Below are 21,581 nucleotides of genomic sequence, written 5' to 3' on the forward strand. Positions count from 1 at the left end.
TCACCCCTGCTGACAATAGCCGCGACATTTAAGCTCTCAACTGGGTCATAATCTCCTCTACTGCTCCCCGGGGTATCCTCGGTCACTTCACCGCAGGGGACCAGTACTGAGGCCTGTACCATGCTGACTGAGGCCTCCCACACTTCCAATGCAATCTCCTCCTCTCATACTTTCCTGATCAATTCAACAAGGGGGGGGGGGGTTTACGAGACAGTCAGAGACCCCAAGCAATCAGGTCCTCGGACAGGGCACCCTTTGCTATCTGGTCCATTCTCAACTGACCCACCTCAGCCACCTGAATGACCCCTCTGCGCCGCAGGCAAAAAGCTTCTCCTTCCACATGTTCTGAAATGCCTTTTCCATTGCCCCCATATAAGCTTTAGATACAGGGTACCGGAACTTCATGGCTCTCACTATGTCAAACTTTCAACCAATCTCTGTCGCTTTACGTCATCCGAGCACTCCCACTCGTCTAACAACTGACAGGTCTGCTCCGCCCAAGTCTCATACTGATGCACCATCAATAACTCACTCTGAGACGTAAAGGTGAGATATCGGCTTTTATTGACTGGAAGAAGGAACCAGCAGTGAGTGACCATCATACTACATCCTGGAGACTGAGGCCGAGCATCAGGCCTCGATCGCCTTTATACAGGGGCCTGTGGGAGGAGCCACAGGAGCAGTCAGCGGGGGGCGTGTCCAGACAGGCACACGTAGTTCACCACACATACTCCTCCTCCCCTTTAGGGGTGAGCGTTATTCCAGAGAATAGGAGGAGCCTACCATAGCTGGGTCTTTGAACCTGGCCATTTTTTCCATTTATTCGCCAGAGAGTCAAGGACGGATACTAACTCAGGATTCTCACTCTTCCCTGGGGGACGGGGACTAATTAGACATTCCAAACATTCCAAATCCCACCACTCCTTCCCCTCATGCCTCAGAAATGACAGAACCTTGTCTTTGAAGTCAGCTATGGGAAACCCAACTTGTGATTCGGCCCACTCCGCTCTTGTTACGTCAGCGCTTGTATGCAGTAAAATGAGGTCTGTGCCCACCATTTTATCAAACCTCTGCCTCACAATTTTAACAGTACTTAATCGGCGAATTAATAATTCCTCCGGAGTACGAATATCTACCCGACTCAATACACATGCATTAGTTACCGGTAACCTCCGTGGATGAACACCACCACTCCACTCCGACAGAATCCATACTAGCACAGGTTTAAAATACACATCCCACTGGTTCAATGCTCAGGGCAATCACACAGCATCCAATGAAATCAATCACAGAGTGATACCCCCACAATGGTAACCCCCAGGATCGCTGGGCTACTCACTCCATCTCCTCTCCAGTCTGAGCCTCTTTGTTCAGTTACCCAATTGGAAAATGCACCAAAATGCTCCCCAAATTTCTCCAGCAAAACTTTTAAAATCTATTTCTGAACAAGCTTGGTTGCCGTCGGAAATTCCTTGTGGCCATTTGCCCCAGCACCAGGACGTTACACTGGAGTGCCAAGGGAATGTTTTACTACACTTGAATTTTGAACTTTACCATTTTTAATGCAAAATAGCAGCTTGCACACAAAAGTAATACACACAATGTGCTGGAGGAGCTCAGCAGTCAGGGGTATCTAATGATAGGGAATAAACTGTCAACGGTTCAGGCCAAGACTTTTCAGCAGGTGCACAACAGTTCCAGGTACAAGATCTAATTAGTCTGACCTGACAGTGCCAAATGTTTTGACTATCATTGGAAGCAATTGTTAAGTAACAGCTGCAGTTATCACTTCATTGGCTGGATGAGAGATTCCCTTCTTTGTATCATGAACAGAACCAGGCAGCACAAGAACAGATCTTCTGACAAATGAAGTCTTTGCCATGATGCAAATTTAAACTAATCCCATCTTCCTGAACATTGTCCGTACCCCTCCATTCCCATAACTGCTAGTGTTCTTGTCTGGTTCCATTTTTAATGGTTATTTTATCTGCTTCAACCACTTTCCCTGGTGGCATGTTCCAGGTACTTAACGTGAAAATAAAACCTGCCATATACATCCTTACAACTTTCTACCCTCTCACCCCAATCAGAACCACTGGTATTTGGCACTATTTACCCTAACCAATACATCTCAATTTTACATCCTCTCTGCTCATCCTTCAGCCCCTGACCCTCCAGAGAAAGTGATCAAAAGGGACTGTGGCACTGACTGCAATGATCAATACTCTGCAGTTAGCAGCAATGTGGCCTTCACTACTAAAAGGAGTCTTCCCCACATTATGGCTTAGTATGTTATAATACCACAGGGGCTTTCTTTGAGGGGAGAATGTACTTTTGGTGTTGTTTAGCTATAGGTTCGAGAAAATGGAATAGGTAGGTCACCCAAGCTTTGCTCACAGCTATTTTGGAGATGTTAAGATCACAATCTAGTCAAAGCCAAACTATTTCATTCAAATTTAGCTATGGATATGGATAGGACATCCTCTTTACAGTGAGGAAACAAAGTAATCTACGCAATAGTAAGAGGACAATTGCCTGATGCAAGGTAACAAGGGGAGACTTGATAGGAGGTTTTCAAAGTTACGAACATAGATAGGATAGACAGCCAAGATCTTTTGCTCTAGGTACGTAGGTATGTCAAATACCAGAATTTAAGCTTCATGTTTGGTTGGGGGGGGGGGGGGTGGGGTGGTGGTGGTAAAGGTGATGTGAGTGGATTTTTTTTTAAGAAACTCAGAGTGGTAGGTGCCTGGAGTGAGTTACTAGAGGTAGTATTGGAAACAGGGATTCAAGCGGCTCTTAGATAGGCAAGTGAATACAAAAAATGAGGAATACTGATGATATACAGGAAGAGGACACTTAATATAAATTAGCATCAAGAACAGCAAAACGTGGGCCTGTAAAACAAGAGTGGATAAGAATTCTAATTATCACAAATAGGTATCATACCAACAACCTCTTGGTAAAGAACAGGTACCCCCTAAGGTCTGGTTAAATCTTCAGTTGTCAGTAAATTACTGATATACTTTTTCTACAGTATCGTCCATTTTCCAGCATCATTCCAGAAGGACACATACAGGTTGATTTTTCTGAATTGCTGCTAATATGAGGTGCAGGCATACACGTGTATTCACAGGGGGTATTTTTTGAATCCACTTTACACCAGTTTCTTCCTGTAAAGCAAAATCAATCGATCACTTAGATTTACAATATATAACAAACTGAATCTTACATTTTCAGTCTTCAATATTATTAGGTGTTGATACTAGCTGCAACATTTCAGGAAGCTTATTGTTGGTTGTAACAGATGATATGTAACATTTGACTAACTCAGTCAATTAATTTCCAATTCAACACTATCAGCAAATGATATTGTGCATGCCTATTGTTATTTATAACCAGTATTACAATAAAAAGGAACATGTTCTCTAGCAGATCCATATCTAAGAAGCAATAAAATTTGACAAATTAGGACAGCAATATTTTGTGGGCCGGAAGATGACTTCCCTAAACTACTCAAAAATGAAAGTATCAATTCTCTTATTGGGTACAAAATTAAAAACTTGCCTGATGGCTGCATTACTTCATGATAGACAATAAGATCATGTGGTCTATCCAGATTAGAGATCACAGTTGTAAGATCTTCTCCACTGAACTTGTTGGCTTTATAGATGGCTTCATTCACCCCATCAATCAAAGGACAGTGTCCTGGAGCAGAAAAGTTGGAATTGGATCACTGAAACATGTACGAGGGCACAGTGAACAATTGGGTTCATACCACCCATACAGATCATTGGATTACAACAGTGCATTGAGACAGTAAAAGGGAAAATAACAACATGGAATGAAGTGTTGTAGTGACATAGAAAGCGCAGAGCAGGCAGACAATAAGATGCAAGGTCATTATGAGGTAGATGAGGAGGTCAAGAGCCCATCTCATTATGCTAGGGAACCATTCAATAGAATCATAACAGCGCTGTCCTTGAGCCTGGGCACTTGCTTTCTGGTTCTTGCCTCTTCTGTCTGATGGGAGAGGGCGAAGGGAAAATGTCTGGGATGGGTGGGGCAATTGGCTGCTTTCCCGGGGCAGTGAGAAGTGTAGACATAGTCCATGGGGAGGAGGCTAGTCTATATGATGTCCAGAACTCTGAAATTTCTTGTGGTCTCAGGCAGAGCGGTTGCCATACCAAGCCATGATACATCCAGATTGGAGGCTTTATCAGTCACTGCAAAATGCATGATTTAAGATATCAGGTGACCCCTAATAACCACACGTTTTTGTGGGCAATGGGTATAAATTCATGCAATAATGTAAATATGCAGATCAATATCAGAACACTCAGGTCCCAAAATAGTGGAGTGGCCACCAATTAATAAAAACAAAGTTCACATCTGGAGGAACCAAGCTGCCGTACAAGTCCAGGGAGATTTTATCCAAATCAGAATGTGGCATTGGTGTTTCTTGTAGAACAGATAATCCAACAGCTTTAAGCACCATTTCTGCCTAGAAACTACAAAATGCAAATATCTTCACCTAGGAATAGCTTCCAAACCGGAAGTTAAAATTGCACACTCTTAAAAAGGCTAAAATTAGCCTTTGAAACAAATCTTGCAAAATCTAGAACTGGAACACTGGGCTCTGGGTATCTTAGTTCAGTAATCATGCTTTCTCTGTAAAAGAATATAACATTAGCAATGTTACTGTAAAGTCTAGACCTTGGCCTGGAAAAGTGTGACCTTTGAAGTATTCTAACTTAACATCCAAAATATGGCATTTCTTGGCTTTGAGATTTTAAAAGTAACATTGTTCTACCAACCAAGTATCACAATGTCAACACATACATTGACATTGAAGAGCAGCACAGTAGTGAAGTGGTTAGCACAAATGCTTTACAGTACAGGTGACTCAGGTTCAATTCCCATCGCTGCCTGCAAGGAATTTGTACATTCTCCCCATGACTGTGTGGATTTCCTCCAGGTGCTCCAGTTTCCTCCCACAGTCCAAAGTCTTACCAGATGGTAGGTTAATTGGTCATTGTAAACTGCCGATGATGAGGCTAGGGTTATATCGGGGATTGCTGGGTGGCATAGCTCGAAGGGCCAGAAGGGTCTGCTCCACACTGTATCTCAATAAATAAATAAACATCTTCACTGATGGAAAGTTAATCAGCCAGTGTGATTATGGCAATGTAACCCAATCAAACTTAGTTATTGTTCCATCTATAGAGCAAAAGTACTTCCATCATTTGCAGAAAGTTGAGCCATCATGTAGAAAATGTTGCTCCAATTGCACAGCAAGGTTTGAGGCTCAAAAGCTTTCTATAAGTTGTACACAGACATTTTGTACATGTTACAAAATACTGCCTTTCAAACCATTTTACTTCTGCAGATTTCTAACATTCAAACTTACTTGAAAAACAGAAAGTGCTAAAGGATGAGCAAGGAATTCACGCGAATGCAGAACCGTGATTCTATCCCGACTACTCAGGTCAATGCTTGACAATGTATGAAGCTTGGAATCAACCCAATAGAGGCAGCCTTTCACAAGGTCTGGGGTTGGGGGAGCAAGAGCACATTAGTTGAGATTCACTGGCATGTTTCAAAACTCAAAATGGTTTCATAGAGGTACTCATCGAGTGCTATGTCATTTGGCCACTCAATCTCCTTGGTAACCAGGAACTGTCGATTATCACCATTCTTTCCTGCTTTTTCTATCTTTGCTGATTCACCACAGTCTGACCAGTAAACAAACCTAGAAAGCAGCAAGCGGATGGAGCCACATTGAAACACCAAGCCATCAAATTTGAAAAAGCTCATCTCACTTCGACTTACTTACATACACCACATTAAGAGCTGGCTACTCCACCACTGGTGTGTTCTAATAAGATCATTTTCATACTAACCAGATACCTACTGTATGTTCAAAGTGTAAAAATACTGCTTCTACCACCAGAGAAAGGGAAATCTAAACAATTGTGAAGAATTGCCTTTTAAATTTGTGACCTTTTATTTTTAAAAACACCACAGGACTATAAGACTCGTTTAAGATGGCACTGGTGATGCCCAGCAACTACCCATCAGTGGCAAAATACAAAACAAAAAACCTACTAAATACCTTATTAATAATAATCACCACTAACAATAGAGGCGTGCAGAGGCAAGGCTGGGCAAGCAGAAGCAGAGGCAAGAGTGAGGAAAGCCCTAATGTCTGATTGATTTTAACACTGGGCCGAGTTCGGAAGGTTGGGTACAGGCTGAACCACGGCGGCAGAGTCCGGGCCCCAGGGCTGTCTGAGAACGAGGAATGTCGTGATGTTTGGGTGATTTAAGCACCCGGGCCAGATCGAAAAGGTCAGGGTGTTAGAACTGGAGGTGAGAAATGGGCTGGCTCTGCACGCTGCTCCGTGATGTTTACTCAGCTCTGCGCTGAACTGAGGCTGTGGCCTGCTCTGCCCGCAGTGATGCCTGGTGCACGCATCTGTGGTCCTGTGACGTCTCCTCGGGTGTATGATGAATTGAGGCTGTGGTTTGCTCCAGCTGCAGTTGATGCCTGGCTTCATGTCTTTTTTTGCAAAAATTCAGTTCTGAATGCTACCTACTTACAGTTATTGTTTGCACAATTTTCCTTCTCTCTGCACATTGGAAGTTCGACATTGAATTTTTTTTAATGGGTTCTTGGTGGGTTTCTTTGTTTTGTGACTGCCTATAAGATGAATCTTAAGTTGTATAGCGTACACATACTTGGATAATAAATGCACTTTGAACTTTGATAAGACCATAAGTCATAACAGCACAATAAGGCCATTCGGCCTATTGAGTATAGTCTGTCATTCAATCATGGCTGATTTATTTTCCACTAACATTCATTCTCCTGCAACCTTTGAAACTCTTAGTAATCAAGAACGTATCAACCTCTGCTTTAAATAATACCCAATGACTTGGCTTCCACAGCAGTGAATTCCACAGGTTCACCACCCTCCAGTTGAAGAAATTTCTCGTGTTCTAAAAGGGATATCCTTTTATTTGAAGGCTCTACTCTCTGGTCCTAGACTTTCCCACTATTGGCAACATCCTCCCCACCTCCACTCTGTTTAGGCCTTTCAATATTCAGTAGTTTTCAATAAGAACCCCCTAAACTCTGGCAAATAAAAGCTGTGTCATTAAATGCTCCTTAAATGTTAACACTGTCATTCCCAGGTCATTCTTGAAAACCTCCTCTGAACTCTCTAATGATGGCACATTGTTTCTTAGATATGGGATCCAAGACTGCGCAGTACTCCAAATATGGTCAGATCAATGCCCCAAAAACCTCAGCATTACATCCTCGCTTTTAAATTCTAATCCTCTCAAAAGGAATGGTATCATTAAGTCTGCCTTCCTTACTATAACTTAACTTGCAAGTTAATCTTTAGAGAATCCTGTACTACGGTTTCCAAGTCCCTTTTGCACCTCTGATTTCTCAATCCACTCCCCATTTTAAAAAATTGTCTACACTTTTATTCCTTCTATCAAAGTGCGTGAGCATACACGTCCTTACACTGTATTCCATCTGCCGCTACTTTGCCCATTATCCTCATCTGTCGTAATCCTTCTGCAGCCTCCCTGTTTCGCCAACACTTCCTGCCCCTCCATCTATCTTTGTATTATCCTCACACTTATCCACGATGCCATCAACTCCGACATCCAGATGACGACCCTACATCATGAAAAGTAGCATATCCAACAGCAACCCCTGCAGAACATCACTGGGCACAGACAGGCAAGTGGAAAAGGCTCCCTTTATTCCCACTCTTTGCCGTCTGTCGGTCAGCCAATCTTCCTGTCCATGAGGATTATCTTTCCAGTAACACCATCTTGTTTAATAGCCTCGTGTGCAACACCTTGTCAAAGACCTTTTGAAAATTCAAAAAGCCTCTGAGAAGGTCTTTTCCAGGTAAGATTTCCCTGTTTGGAAACCACATTGACCAGCCTCTATATATCTTGCAACTTCATCCTTAATAATAAATACTGTGGCACTCCTTAATAATTCTGTGACAGCCCGCCTCTGCATTTCTAATTTCTAATGACTAGCACTGTTTATTATTCTTGCGTTAAAATGCTTTTGTGGGATTTTTGGGGGAGGGAAGGGAGTTCCAGTTCATTTACTGTTACATTTTAGCTTGGGTTATACAGTTATTCGCTTGTGTATTTGCGAGTCACCCTGAATGTAACCGGGGTATGCGATGGTCACCTCCCCTGTCTGTTTGAGACTGGTTGTGTTCTCTCTCTGGGCCACAGTGCCTGGTGCTCACACTCTGTTGGGAGAAAGGTTCAGTCCCAAATGACCTCCACTTCACTGTAATTGTTGCCCTGTACAAGAGCAAAGGGGATAAGTCGGATTGCTCAAACTACAGGAGCGTTACTCTGCTGTCCACTGCCAGGATGATCCTCCCCAGAACTCTCTTGGACAGAACCATCTTTTCCAGTGCTGAACACAACCTCAGAGACTGTCAGTGTGGATTTAGAGTGAACAGACGCACATCCAGCACGGTCTTTGTCCTGGCCAGTAACAGGAGAAGTGCTGTGAACAGAAGGTGGAACTGTACACGGTGTTCATTGACCTGACCAAGGCCTTTGGTACAGTCAATCGTGATGGTCTCTGGAAGATTCTATCAAAGCTCAGCTGTCCCCTAAATTCCTCACCATCCTGCAGCAGCTCCATGAAGGCCAAAGCAGTCAGGTTAAACACAATAGTGACATGTCTGACCCATTCCCCATCAGTACCGGCGTGAAACAAGGCCATGTTTTGGTACCAGTACTCATTGCCATCTTTTCCAGCATGATGCTATAGGAAGCAAAAGAAATCACCTCAGAGAGCATCTAGATTCGGTTCCACACTGATGGAAATATCCTCAATCTCTGCCGCCTTCTCACCTGATTGCAAGAGCCCATTTTTCAGCTACTCTATGCGGTTGACTGCGCTCTTCTCACGCACACCAAAGATGCGCTACAGGCTGCAGTCACTCAGTTCGCCAAGGCTACAAGGGCTTTCGGGTTAACAGTCAGTCTGAAGAAAACAATGATCCTCCATCAGAAGCCCCCTCATGATGTTTATAACTCACCTCAGATCACCAATGATGACCACCTTCTCACCACAGTTGAGCAGTTCACCTACCTGGGCAGCGTTATCTCCAACAATGCTACGGTGGTAAGGGACATTGATAATCGACGCAATGGGCAGCTGTGCTTTCCGGCGCCTACAGAGACACGTGGAGGAACCACCAGCTGCATCAGTCCACAAAAAAAAAAAATCAGGTATACAGGACAGCCGTCATCACAGCCCTGCTATCCAGCTGTGAAGCCTGGGTCTTGTACCGCAAGCAAATCCGGTTGCTCGAGCACCTCCATCAGCGCAGGTTCAGCTCCATCATGGGTTTCCGACAATGAAGTCCTGAGAAGGCCCAACCTCCAAGCATAGAAGCCACTTTGCTGCACAGGCAGCTCCGCTGGTCAGGCCATGTGCTAGCACGGACAACTCCAGGTTACTGAAAACAGTACTCTACAGAGAACTCTCTCAGCCAAGAGAGATCCTGGTCCACGCAAAAGAGGTACAGCAGCTCTCTCAGGTAAATATCGAAGTCAATGTGTGGGAGCAGCTGGCTTGAGACAGAGACCACTGGAGAACACTGATCCACAGAGCAGCCAGGAATTTTGAGGAATTCTGAAGAGAAGAGGAGATGCAGGAAGGATCCTGCATCTACCAAACGCCCACATCTGAGCTGTTCCCGTGTCCCTACTACTCCAAAGTCTGCAGATCCAGAATTGGCCTCTACAGTCACCAACGATCGTGCTGTCGCTCCTGAGGACTCTTCTTCCCTCCTGATCTTCACAAGCGAAGAACCAGCCATTAGTCTTCTGGAAACATTTGAGAACCTTGTGATTTTTGAAAAACCACAGGCAGGGGCAGTAAAACAAACTGATCTGGGAACACAGGTCCATAATTTATTGAAAGTGGTGTTGCAGCTTGAAAGGGTCATAAAGAAAGCTTTTGGCAAACTGGTATTCATAAATCAAACTACTGAGTACAGGAGATGGGATGCTATGTTGAAGTTGTATAAGGCAGGAGTGAGGCCTAATTTGGAGTTTTGTTTGCAAATTTGATCTCCTGCCTACCAGAAAGATGTCAATAAGGTTGAAAGAGTACAGAGAAAAATTACAAAGATGTTGCTGGGTCTGAAATACCCGAGTTACATGGAAAGATGGAATAGGTTAGGAATTTTACCATTGACATGTACATAGAAGATTGAGAAGAGATTTGATAGGGGTATATAAAAATTATGAGGGGTACAGATAGGGTAAGTGTAAGTAGGCTTTTTCCACTGAGGTTGGGTTGGAGTATATTAAGAGGTCATGAGTTAAGGGTGAGAGGTGAAACTTTAACTATGGTCCCAGTGCAGGTCGATGGGAGTAGGCAGTTTAAATGGTTCATCATGGACTAGATGGGCCAAAGGGCCTGCTTCTGTGTTGTACTTTTCAATGACTATCACTGCTAATGCCTCCACAACCTCTGAAGTTGTTTCTTTTAAAACCTGGGGTGCAGTCCATCTGGGTCCAGGTGACCATCTACCTTCAGATCTTTCAGTGTCTTCTCCCTGGTAACTGTGACTACACTCACCATTTCCCCCAGACACTCAACTTCCAGTATACTGATAGTGTAGAATGATCCAAAACATTATTCAGTTCGTCCACTATTTCCTATTCTCCCATTACTACATCTCCTCTTCTATATTATTGGCTACTTTAATTCATTTTTTAATCTTTTCTCTCCTTTTTGCTTGTTTTAGTTGCAATTTATTGGTTTTTAAAAGCCCTATAGCTTTTAAATCATATATATAAAAATCATATATAAAAATCATATAGCTTCCGATTATTTTTTGTTATATGGTGTGAACACTGATTTGTACTGTTGGCAACAGCATTAGGTTTATCCTACTTGACAAACACTTACGTTACACTATTACTGTGAGCTACAATTTGGAAGTGGAAACACTCAAGTGAAGATATCAGTTTATCGTATGGCTAATGAACAGTAAAAAGCAGGTTAAGCTTTTCAAAAGCTCATTCCAGGCCGATTTGCATTTAGGAAAACAAATACTGCCTCTACTGTTTCTGACTTCAATATATTTCAAGAGGATATTCATGCCTTCCCCATTTTTGCATGAATCTAGTTCTACACTGATCAATGCGGAGTGGAGGTCGAGGTAGTTAAAATCCAGTGGACAAAAATATTCATGTATAAACATTATTGCATGTTCGACTGTATGTACAAGCATAAATTGAGGAAAAAGTCTGTACCCTGATAGTGGATCAACTGCAACAGAACCTGGCTCCTTCAAGACAGTATCAATGAGGGTCAATCTTTTGCTTCCATCAAATAAGGTTGCAGATATTGTCTTTGAACCACGGTCAGTCCAGTACAGGTGCTTGTAAACCCAGTCCACAGCAATCGCTATAGGGAAGTCGATCTCCTTGAGGACCTTGGAAACACCAACTCTGTTGATGGATGCACTGCAACAGGATTAAGTGATATAAATATATTGCACTAAATCAGAACATATTCAATAAATGAACACAGTTGTTTTGTCTACAGCACAAGGTGTCTGATATAATTCAGCAAATTGTAGAAACTTCAAAGTTGATGTTGTGGCTTATACCCAATTTAATTTCCGTACTTGAAGATCAAAACATTAGTGTTAAGGATAAAATTAAATTAGTCACCATTCTTAATCTGAAATTCAACACCCGTTACATATTAAACAGTGTTTCATTCATTCAGACTGATCCACTTGTCGTTTCTATATTTTGGAAGACAAGTTGCAGTGTTAGTTATGGATTCAGTGGTTTAGTTACCTGAAGATAGCCCGCTGATCCAAGTCAGCCCAGAAAATTATCTGTCCTGCAATATCAGCATCCAGTGCCACAGCATTTCTCAGCTGCACTGCCAACTATGTGTACTTTTGGTGATGAAGACCTAGCTTCCTGATGTCATGGTGATTTGTGAAGATCAAATATGGCTCCTTCCCTGTGGATCATTAGAAATAATTGAACCAGAACCACCAAATTTGGAAGCAATACAGGCCAATATCCAGACAAGCCCATTAGGGATAGGTTAAACAGCATTTTGTCTAGTAGTTAAGGCTACTCACAGTTTATAGAAGGTCATTTCAAGTATACCAGATATTGTCCTTACCGTACTCCCAAAAACAGAAATCAGTATCCTTCTTGTTTAATGGCAACCTTAATCTGTCTTCAGTACAAAGAATAATTCAGGAATTTCTGACACTTAGCTACAAATTTCAGCACAAACCTGAGGTTAATAAGTTTATTTATTAAGACTGTGTCAGTCCTAGTGAACTACATAATCAAAGCTCAAAATGTGAATGACTTCTTGCAACTTTCTTCTGATGCAGAAGGTGCATTTAGGCATGTACCATTTCCTGCTCATTCTGATTTCCCTGAAAACCAGTTACCAAAATTCGGCCTTTTCAAGGAAAATTGCTTAAGATAGATTTTGACTCCTCCACTCGTGGAACATGGCATTACCAATCTGTTACTTTAAGTTCATGGATTTAAACGGTACCAACACAAATAAAACTACACAGAACTGGATTACTGGTGTAAACACATTACTCACATCTGGTTAAGTATCCATAGCTAGAAGAAAATTATAATGATAAATTTAAATGTTTAAAAGTTTTTAAGTTTAAATGTTGAGCTCAAATTGTACTTGCCAACTGCTTTGCAAATCCCAGTGGCTGGATCCATTTGATATCCTTGGTGGCATTCACATTTGTAACTTCCTTCCAAATTGATGCAAATTTGACTACATGTTGCAAGATTTTGACATTCATCAACATCTGAAGAAAAGTAAAAATCATTTCATTTTCTAGCTGATCGATTTTGCTGTAACCTGCTTAGAAACTCATCCTACCTACACAGTCCCTTTCAACTAGCTGAAATCCTGCAGGACATCCGCATTTGTACCCAATTAGGAGATCGATGCAGATATGAGAACAACCTCCATTGTTCATTAAACATTCATTTACATCTGTAGGAACAAGAAAGCCAAGTAACTATGCACTTGCTCCTAATGCAATGTGCATTTACACTAGACTTTTCATAAAAGTTACTGCATGCGAATTTCAGCATCAACAGAAATTACATTTATGTTACCATACAGCATGGAGTAGGCCCTTCTGGCCCTTCAAGAAACCCAGTTAACCCTAACCTAATCATGGGAAAATTAAAATGACCAACTAACCGAGCAGGTATGTCTTTGGACTGTGGGAGGAAACCAGAGGACTCGAGAGAAAACCCATGCATTCCGTAGGGAGATAGAGAAAGACTCCCCACAGAATGGTGCCAGAACTGAACTCTGGAAAACCCTGAGCTGTACTAGAGTCGCGTGAACCACTAGGTTATCGTGGTGCCCTGCCACACACAAAAATAACTCGGTTTAAGTTACATAATTAGTAAGATCATCAATTCAGCCAAACCAAATATTAGAACTTAGAAGGAGGATGATGCCCTTTGGTTCCATCTCTGGAAAGAGCTCTATTTCTATCTTTCATATCTCTTTTCTTCCCCCTTTCAAGGTTCTTATGAAGATCCTGACCTGGAGTTACACGCTGACTCTGGTTCTTTGCGGAAATGGGACCCACCCTCGGGGTCTCACAACCATTCGCTTTTCGATATGCCACGATGCGGCCTGGAAGACTAGCGTGCCTTCAGAGTGCCGGATTTTCGTGGCTCTGGAGGTGGGCGGATTCAAGGCCGGTGCCGCCGCTGGATGTGTCGTGGGAGACGGAAAATCATAAGCAGCACTGCTGGCTGGGCGCCCAGAGACCCGAGTTCTTTGGGCACAGAACTCGGAAAAAGCGACGCAACAGACATTTAACATCGTAAATCAGCGAGTTGCTTGTTATGCCTCACCTCTCGCTGTGAAACAGGGACACCTCTTTTTCCATTATTAGGGAGAGAGAGAGAGAGAGAGCCTGTGGTGTGCTGAATTACCGGGTGAACGTGTACTCTTTGGGGTACTGCAAGTCGGTGTCTTTATTGATGCCTTGCTGCACACTTGAGTGATCGGTGGGGGTGCCGATGCTTTTTTGCTGGTGGGTGGGGGTTCATTGCTTTGCTGCTGCTCGTGTGTGGGAGAGGGAGCTGGTGGGCTTTTGGGGTTCTAATGTTTAGCTGTCATTCATTCTTTGGGGTAGTCCTCTGTTTTCATGGATGTTGGTGAAGAAAAAGAATTTCAGGATGAATATTGTATACATTTCTCTGACATTAAATGCACCTATTGAGCCTATTGAACTCATTTTCTCTAGATTAGACTTTAAAGCCATAAACATGAGAAAATCTGCAGATGCTGGAAGCCCAAGAAGCACACACAAAATAGTGGAGGAACTCAGCAGGCCAGGGAACATCTATAGAAAAGAGTATGGTTGGCGTTTCAGGCCGAGACCCTTCTTCAGGGCTGGAAAAGAAGGGGAAAGACACCAGCATAAAAAGGTGGGAGAAGGGGAAGGAAGGCAATATAGAAGGTGATAGGTGAAGCTGGGTGGGTGGGAAAGGTAAAGGGCTGGAGAGGAAGGAATCTGATAGGAGTGGAAAGTGGACTGCAGGAGAAAGGGGAGGAGGCGAGGCATTGGGGGGAGCTTGGAGAGTATTCAACATAGCTGAAAAAACTCTGGAGGAACTCGGCCAGCCAGGCAGCATCCACAGAAAAGAGTTGACGTTTCAGGCCGACACCCTTCACAAGGGCTGGAAGAACAAAGGCAAATGTCTAAAGAGTATGAAGGTGGGTGAGGGGTGGATACACAAGGTGGTTGGTGATCGGTGATTCCAGGAGAGGGAGGGGAACAGGTGAAGTAAAGAGATAAAAGGGTCACTTCCGGTAATTACCCTACCCTCTTTCACCTTCCCCTTTCTTCCATTGTCTTCTACCATTTTCTATCAGATTCCCCCTTCTCCAGCCCATTATCTCTTTCACCAACTGACTTCCTACTCTTTACTTAACCCTGCCCACTCCCCCCCCCCCCGGGTTTCCCCTATCACCATGTACCTCTTCTTCCCCTCATTTCATTTTTTCTCAAGCCCTCATGCGGAGTCTTGGCCCAAAACACCAAATGTTTAGTCTGTCCATAGATGCTGCCTAACCTGCTGAGTTCCTCCAGCATTTTATGTGTGTGGCTTAGATTTTAAAGTACTTACTACATCCTCCAGAGGGTTCATCACTCCAGTCCTTGGTGTCGATTACATACTTGAGACACATCTATGCATTCTCCACTTTGACATCTGAAGTCATTTGATCCTGTGCAATCTAATATTAAGAGATTATCTAAATCTCAAGCCATTAATAAACTTAAACATTAGCTGATACTTTAGTGAATCAGCAACCTACCATTCTTGCAGATGGTTTCATCACTAACGTCAGGGCAGTCTCCAAATCCATTACACAGTTTACTTTGATGGATACAGTCACCGCTACCACATCTGAATTCATCTAGTCCGCATGTCAGTGGAGCTGGAATCAAAATGCAGTATTTGTAAAATCAATTCTTGCCTAGCATTGGGCTAGCATTTTAGGTACATAATTTGAACAGTTTAATAGCTGGCTGAAAATTTAGTTGCAGTAGGGGATTTAGATTTTGGTCTTAAGCTGGATTTCATCTTTGTGGTTTCAGATGGACATGGTATAAGAATGCATGATGATAGGTATAGTCTACCTGTTCTCTCAAAGCCAGCACCACCATGCAACATTGTCACTACATATTCTGGCCTCAGCTCTCTTGTGCCATTCAAAATATTGTAACCCTCAATTCCTTGACCTTTCATACATCTTCACTTTGAATACATCTACAATCCACCACCATCAGGGTAGAGTTCCAAAGATCTAGTGCTATCTGGTGCTCGTTAAGCTTGTGCATCCACAAAACTTGAGAATGAGAAAGTTTTAGTTTAAAAAGTTAATTTAGAAAAGAACTGGTTTAGATTTGAGGTATAATTGATCAATTCCAGAGCACAGACCTGTAGGAATTGCAGCTTAGCTTTGGTATTGACGAACATTGAGAAGATTTTAGTTAAAAATCAGATTTATAAATACAAGGCTGGTATAAGGGAAAAAAGTATCAACTAAATTGTACTTGCAATGTATTGTGGCTGGCTGGGATAGCTCCAGATAGTTCACCTCACTGACTAGGACCAAGTTTACAAAATGAAACTTTACTGGAAAATAAACTTCAAAAGTAAAGTGGTCTAGAGTGACTTTTCCACAGGGTGCATGAATTTCAACAGTTATTCAGTAACAAGACAATTTTTGCTCCTGGGATGTTATTCTTGAAGTTGCCTTAGCAGAAACCAAGAAGTTGTACATCAAAAGTGACTGGGCAATTGGAATAAAAATTTAACACATGCCAATACAAACCCACATTAGAATGAGAGATGCAATGTAGAACTGGGAACATGGAACAGTATATCATAGCAGTAGAAGGGTTGGCTCACTACTGATCATGATGCACACCTAAACTACGCCTATCTGTCGGCATGTGCTATAGTTCCCTCTGTTCTCTAGCTCTTCATATCCCCATCCAAATGAGCCTTAAACGTTGCTATTTATCTGCTTCCACCACCTCCTCTGGAAGTGTTTCAGTGCAAATTACTACAGAACCCTGCCTTGCAAATCTCCTTTAAAGTAAAGTAAAAAGATTTGCTTTATTTGCTACATGCACATTGAAACATGCAGTGAAATGTACTGCTTGCATCAACGACCAACACAGCAAAGTATGCAGGGGGCAGGCCATAGGTGTTGCATGCATCCAATGCCAACAATACATGCCCACAATTTATTAATCCTTTCTTGCATGCCTCCTACATGTGAGAGGAAGCTGGAGAACCCAGAGGAAACTGATGCCGTTATGGGGAGGATGTGCAAACTCCTCACAGACAGAGGTGAGAACGGAATTCCAATCTCACAGTTGGTGGTGTAAAACGTAACGGTAACTCCTACGCTCCCGTGTCGCCCAATTAATGACACTTCCAATCCATGCAGTGGGAAAGAATATGACAAGTGAAATATAATTAAAATCATAAAGTCATCCAGATATTCACAGAGAATGAATTGAGAAATGTTGCTCAAGTGGACACGAGTCACATTATACACAAGTCACTGAAAACTCACATTCCAAGTGAAGATTACTGACTGTTGGAGCAATTTGTACTGCCATTATATTAGGTTTTGTTCAGAAGGACCTGTGCTTTTGTGCAATTTATTCTCCTGCCCCAAAGTACACATGAAAAACCGTGATGGATGCTTAACTGTATTCTCTAGGGTGAAAGAAAGAGGGTGATTCCATTGAAAAAAAGAATTCTTACAGGGCTCAGAATGGATGTAGGATGTTTCCCTGGTTTTGTTTCCAGAGAGATTAATGGTGGGGGGGGGGGGGGGTAATGAGGTGAGGGTAGATTACAGAAGCATTTTCTAGAGTGGTGAATTTTTGGAATTCACATTTGCTGAGGATAGTGATGCCCCAGTCAGAGTTCAGTTTTGGTAGATCTCTGCATAGAAGTGAATTGAGAGCTGTGCAGATAATGCAGGAAAATGGAGCCAATCACAAGCCTGAAAGGCAGAGCACAGGCTTAAAAGAAAGACAGCCCACCTCTGCCTTGTTTATTATGTTAGAGATTGAATCAAAATGTCTAATGTGAAGTATGACGTATGATGTACATGGGCTGGAAATTCACAGGTTCATGAAAGGAGTTCTGATAAGTAATGTGAAAATTGCTCTCAATAGATATTGCATGACCTGAGTAATTTGAGCATTGTTTTAATTACAGTAAATTAGAGAGTTTAACAGGAGGGCAAAGAGATAATGCACACACTGGAAATGAGCCAAGTGCATACGAAAATGAATAAATATACATAATGCAGCTAACTGACAGCAATAACAGCTGTATTTTAAAAGGCAAACATCACAGTACAAATGGAGAATCAAAAATCCAGAGTAATAATTAATGTGTAGGCATAAATTAATCATATGAATTGAAAGGTTCTGTAAAATCTCAACTGCTCAATTTAATTAGCTATCACAAACTTGTAGAAATCCAGATATCATTTCAGGAACTGTAACTGCTGACTGCCATTAAGGGGTACGTATCAACAATATGTATATCAAGTTTACTGTTTTAAATTAATTTAGTTTTATACGGAGATGCAGCACAGAATACCTCCCGGCCTAGCATGTCATGTTGCCCAGCAACTCACTTATTTAACCCCTAGCCTAATTACAGGACAATTTAGAATGACTAATTAACCTATTGGCCAGTACATCTTTGGACTGTGGGAGGAAACCCACGCACATATGGGAGGAATGTATGAACATTTTACAGAGGATGCCGCAACTGAACCCTGAATTCCAACTCCTTGAGCTGTAATCGTGTCGCACTAATCACTGCGCTATTATAGATAGCACCCTAGGTGGGAAGCTAGCTTTTGCTCGTTCTTTTTTTTTTATAAACTTTTTTTTATTGATTTTTCAAATAATTACAGAAATAAAAGAATATATGAAATAGATATATATACCCTTCCCCCCTCCCCTTAAACCCTCCCCCCTAACATCCCTATATAAAAAAAAAGAAAGAAAGGAAAAAAAAAAGAAAGAATGCCTGGATATCGGAAGATCCCCACATGCTCCATGGAGTTCATAATAACTTTAGTATATATATTTATTTCTTTCCCCAAATAACCAATTATTTAATCTTCGGAGCACCTATATATTTAATCCTGTCTTTTGTAAATAAGGGTGCCAAACTTTCAAAAATGTTTCATATTTATCTCTTAAATTGTAAGTAATTTTTTTCAAGTGGAATACAGCCATAAATTTCCTTCTTCCAACGATCTATACTTAGTATGTATCCAATTTCCAAGTAGCCTTTTTTGCTACTGCCAATGCAATTTTTATAAATTCTTTCTGATATTTATTCAATTTGGGTTTCGGTTTTATCCCTTCAATATTGCCTAGTAAAAATAATATTGGATTATGTGGAAGTTGTGTTCCAATAAAACTCTTAAATTTGTCCAAAAAGGTTGAATTTTAGAACAAGACCAAGTAGAATGTAAAAAAGTACCGATTTCCTGGTTACATCGGAAACACTGATTGGATAAATTTGGGTTTAATTTATTTATTTTTTGTAGTGTAATATATAATTGATGTAAAAAATTATATTGCACTAATCTTAACTGGACATTTATTGTATTTGTCATACTATCAAGACATAGTCTTGACCAATTTGTTTCTTCAATTTTAATATTCAAGTCACTTTCCCATTTTTGTCTTGACTTATAGACTCCTTGTTTAATTGCCTGTTTTTGAATCAAGTTATACATACAAGAGATAAATTTTTTAATCTTTCCTTTTTGAATTAAAATTTCTATTTCATTAGATTTCAGCAATAACATTGACCTAATTTTTCTCTTAAATAAGCTCTTAGTTGGAAGTAACAAAAAAAGTGTTGTTGGATACTTTATATTTATTCTTTAATTGATCAAATGACATTAATATACCTCCTTCAAAACAATCTCCTATATATCTAATCCCTTTTTGAAACCAATTATATAAAAGTTGATTATCCATTGTAAAAGGAATAAGTCTATTTTGAATTAAAGATCTCTTTGCTAATAAAGATTTTTGTCTCATCATCAACATTTATCTTATTCCATAAGTCAATCAAATGTTTTAATATAGGAGATTCTTTCTTTTCCCGTATCCATTTAGATTCCCATTTATATATAAAATCTTCTGTTGTATTTTCTTCTATTTTATCTAGTTCTATTCTAATCCATGCCGGTCTATCTTTCTCAAAAAAAGATGCAATAAATCTAAATTGATTTGCTTTATAATAATTCTTAAAATTTGGAAGTTGTAACCCTCCTAGATCAAATCTCCATGTCAATGTTTCCAACGATATTCTTGACATTTTACCTTTCCAAAGGAATTTCCTCACATATTCGTTTAACTCTTGAAATAACTTCTGAGGTAGTTGTATTGGTAGTGATTGAAATAAGTATTGTAGTCTAGGGAATATATTCATTTTTATGGTATTTACTCTACCTACTAATGTTATTGGTAATATCATCCATTTATCAAGATCTTGAATTTTTTTCAGTAATGGTAAGTAATTTAATTTATAGAAGTTCTTTATATAATTATCAACTCTTATACCTAACTATTTTATACCATTTGTCGGCCACCTAAATTGTGTTATTAATCGACATTGACTATAATCTCCTTTAGTAAGAGGTAAAATTTCACTTTTCTCCCATTTTATAACCTGATATTTTCCCATAGTCTTCTAATCTATAGGATAATTTATGCAACGAGTGCAATGGGTTTGTTAAATAAAGCAGAACATCATCAGCAAATAAGTTAATCTTGTATTCTTCCTGATTAACTCTAAAACCCTTAATATCTGGGTCCATTCTAATTAATTCAACTAATGGTTCTATCGCCAACACGAATAAAGCAGGTGATAACGGACAACCTTGCCTAGTCGACCTTGTTAGCCGAAATGGTGTTGAAATTTGACCACTTGTCACTACTTTAGCTTTGGGATTAGTATTTAAGGTTTTAATCCATTTTATAAAAGATACTCCTAATCCATATTTTTCCAATACTTTAAATAAAAAATCCCATTCCAATCTTTCAAGTGCTTTTTCTGCATCTTAATGCTACTGCCACACTCATTTCCTCCCTCTTTTGTGCCAAATGAATTATACTAAATAACTGAGTTACATTATCTGCCGATTGTTTTTAATAAATCCTGTTTGATTCATATGTTCTAATTTTGGTAAGTATTTAGATAATCTGTTAGATAAGATTTTTATAATCAGTGTTTAATAAAGAAATAGGTCTATATGATGCTGGTTTTAAAAGATCTCTATCTTTTTTTGGCAATACTATTAAAATAGCTGTCGAAAAAGATTCTGGAAGTTTATGCGTTCTTTCCACTTGATGTATTAACTCCATAAAAGGAGGAATTAATAAATCTTTAAACTTTTTATAAAATTGAGGCGGAAAACCAAGTTCTCCTGGAGATTTACTACTTTGAAGTGATCGTAGGGCTTCTTCGACCTCTTTCAATGTAAAAGGCATATCTAATCCCTTCTGTTCTTCTGTATTTAATTTTGGAAGAGTTATTTGTGATAAAAACCTTTCTATCTTGACATTATCATTTTGTGATCTGATTTATACAACTCAGAATAAAAACTCTTAAAAGTTTCATTAATTTCTAAAGGTTTATAAGTAATTTTATTTACTCTTGTTCGAATTGCATTTATTGTTTTAGAAGTCTGGTCTGTTTTTAACTGCCATGCAAGGACCTTATGTGATCTTTCACCTAGTTCATAATATCTCTGTTTAGTTCTCATAATTGCTTTTTCTGTTCGATATGTCTGGAGTGTATTATATTGTAACTTCTTATTAATAAGTTGCCTTCATTTTTCTTCTGTCATATTTCTTTGAGATTCTTTTTCTAATTTTGTAATC

General features: G+C 40.4%; 1 pseudogene; it reads right to left on the reverse strand.

Moving 5' to 3' along the window:
* Positions 1–2,859: 2,859 nt before the first annotated feature.
* Positions 2,860–21,581, reverse strand: part of LOC132394753 (very low-density lipoprotein receptor-like) — a 56,877-nt pseudogene continuing 38,155 nt past the window's right edge.

Source organism: Hypanus sabinus, chromosome 5, assembly GCF_030144855.1.
Source record: "Hypanus sabinus isolate sHypSab1 chromosome 5, sHypSab1.hap1, whole genome shotgun sequence".
NCBI lineage: Eukaryota > Metazoa > Chordata > Chondrichthyes > Myliobatiformes > Dasyatidae > Hypanus > Hypanus sabinus.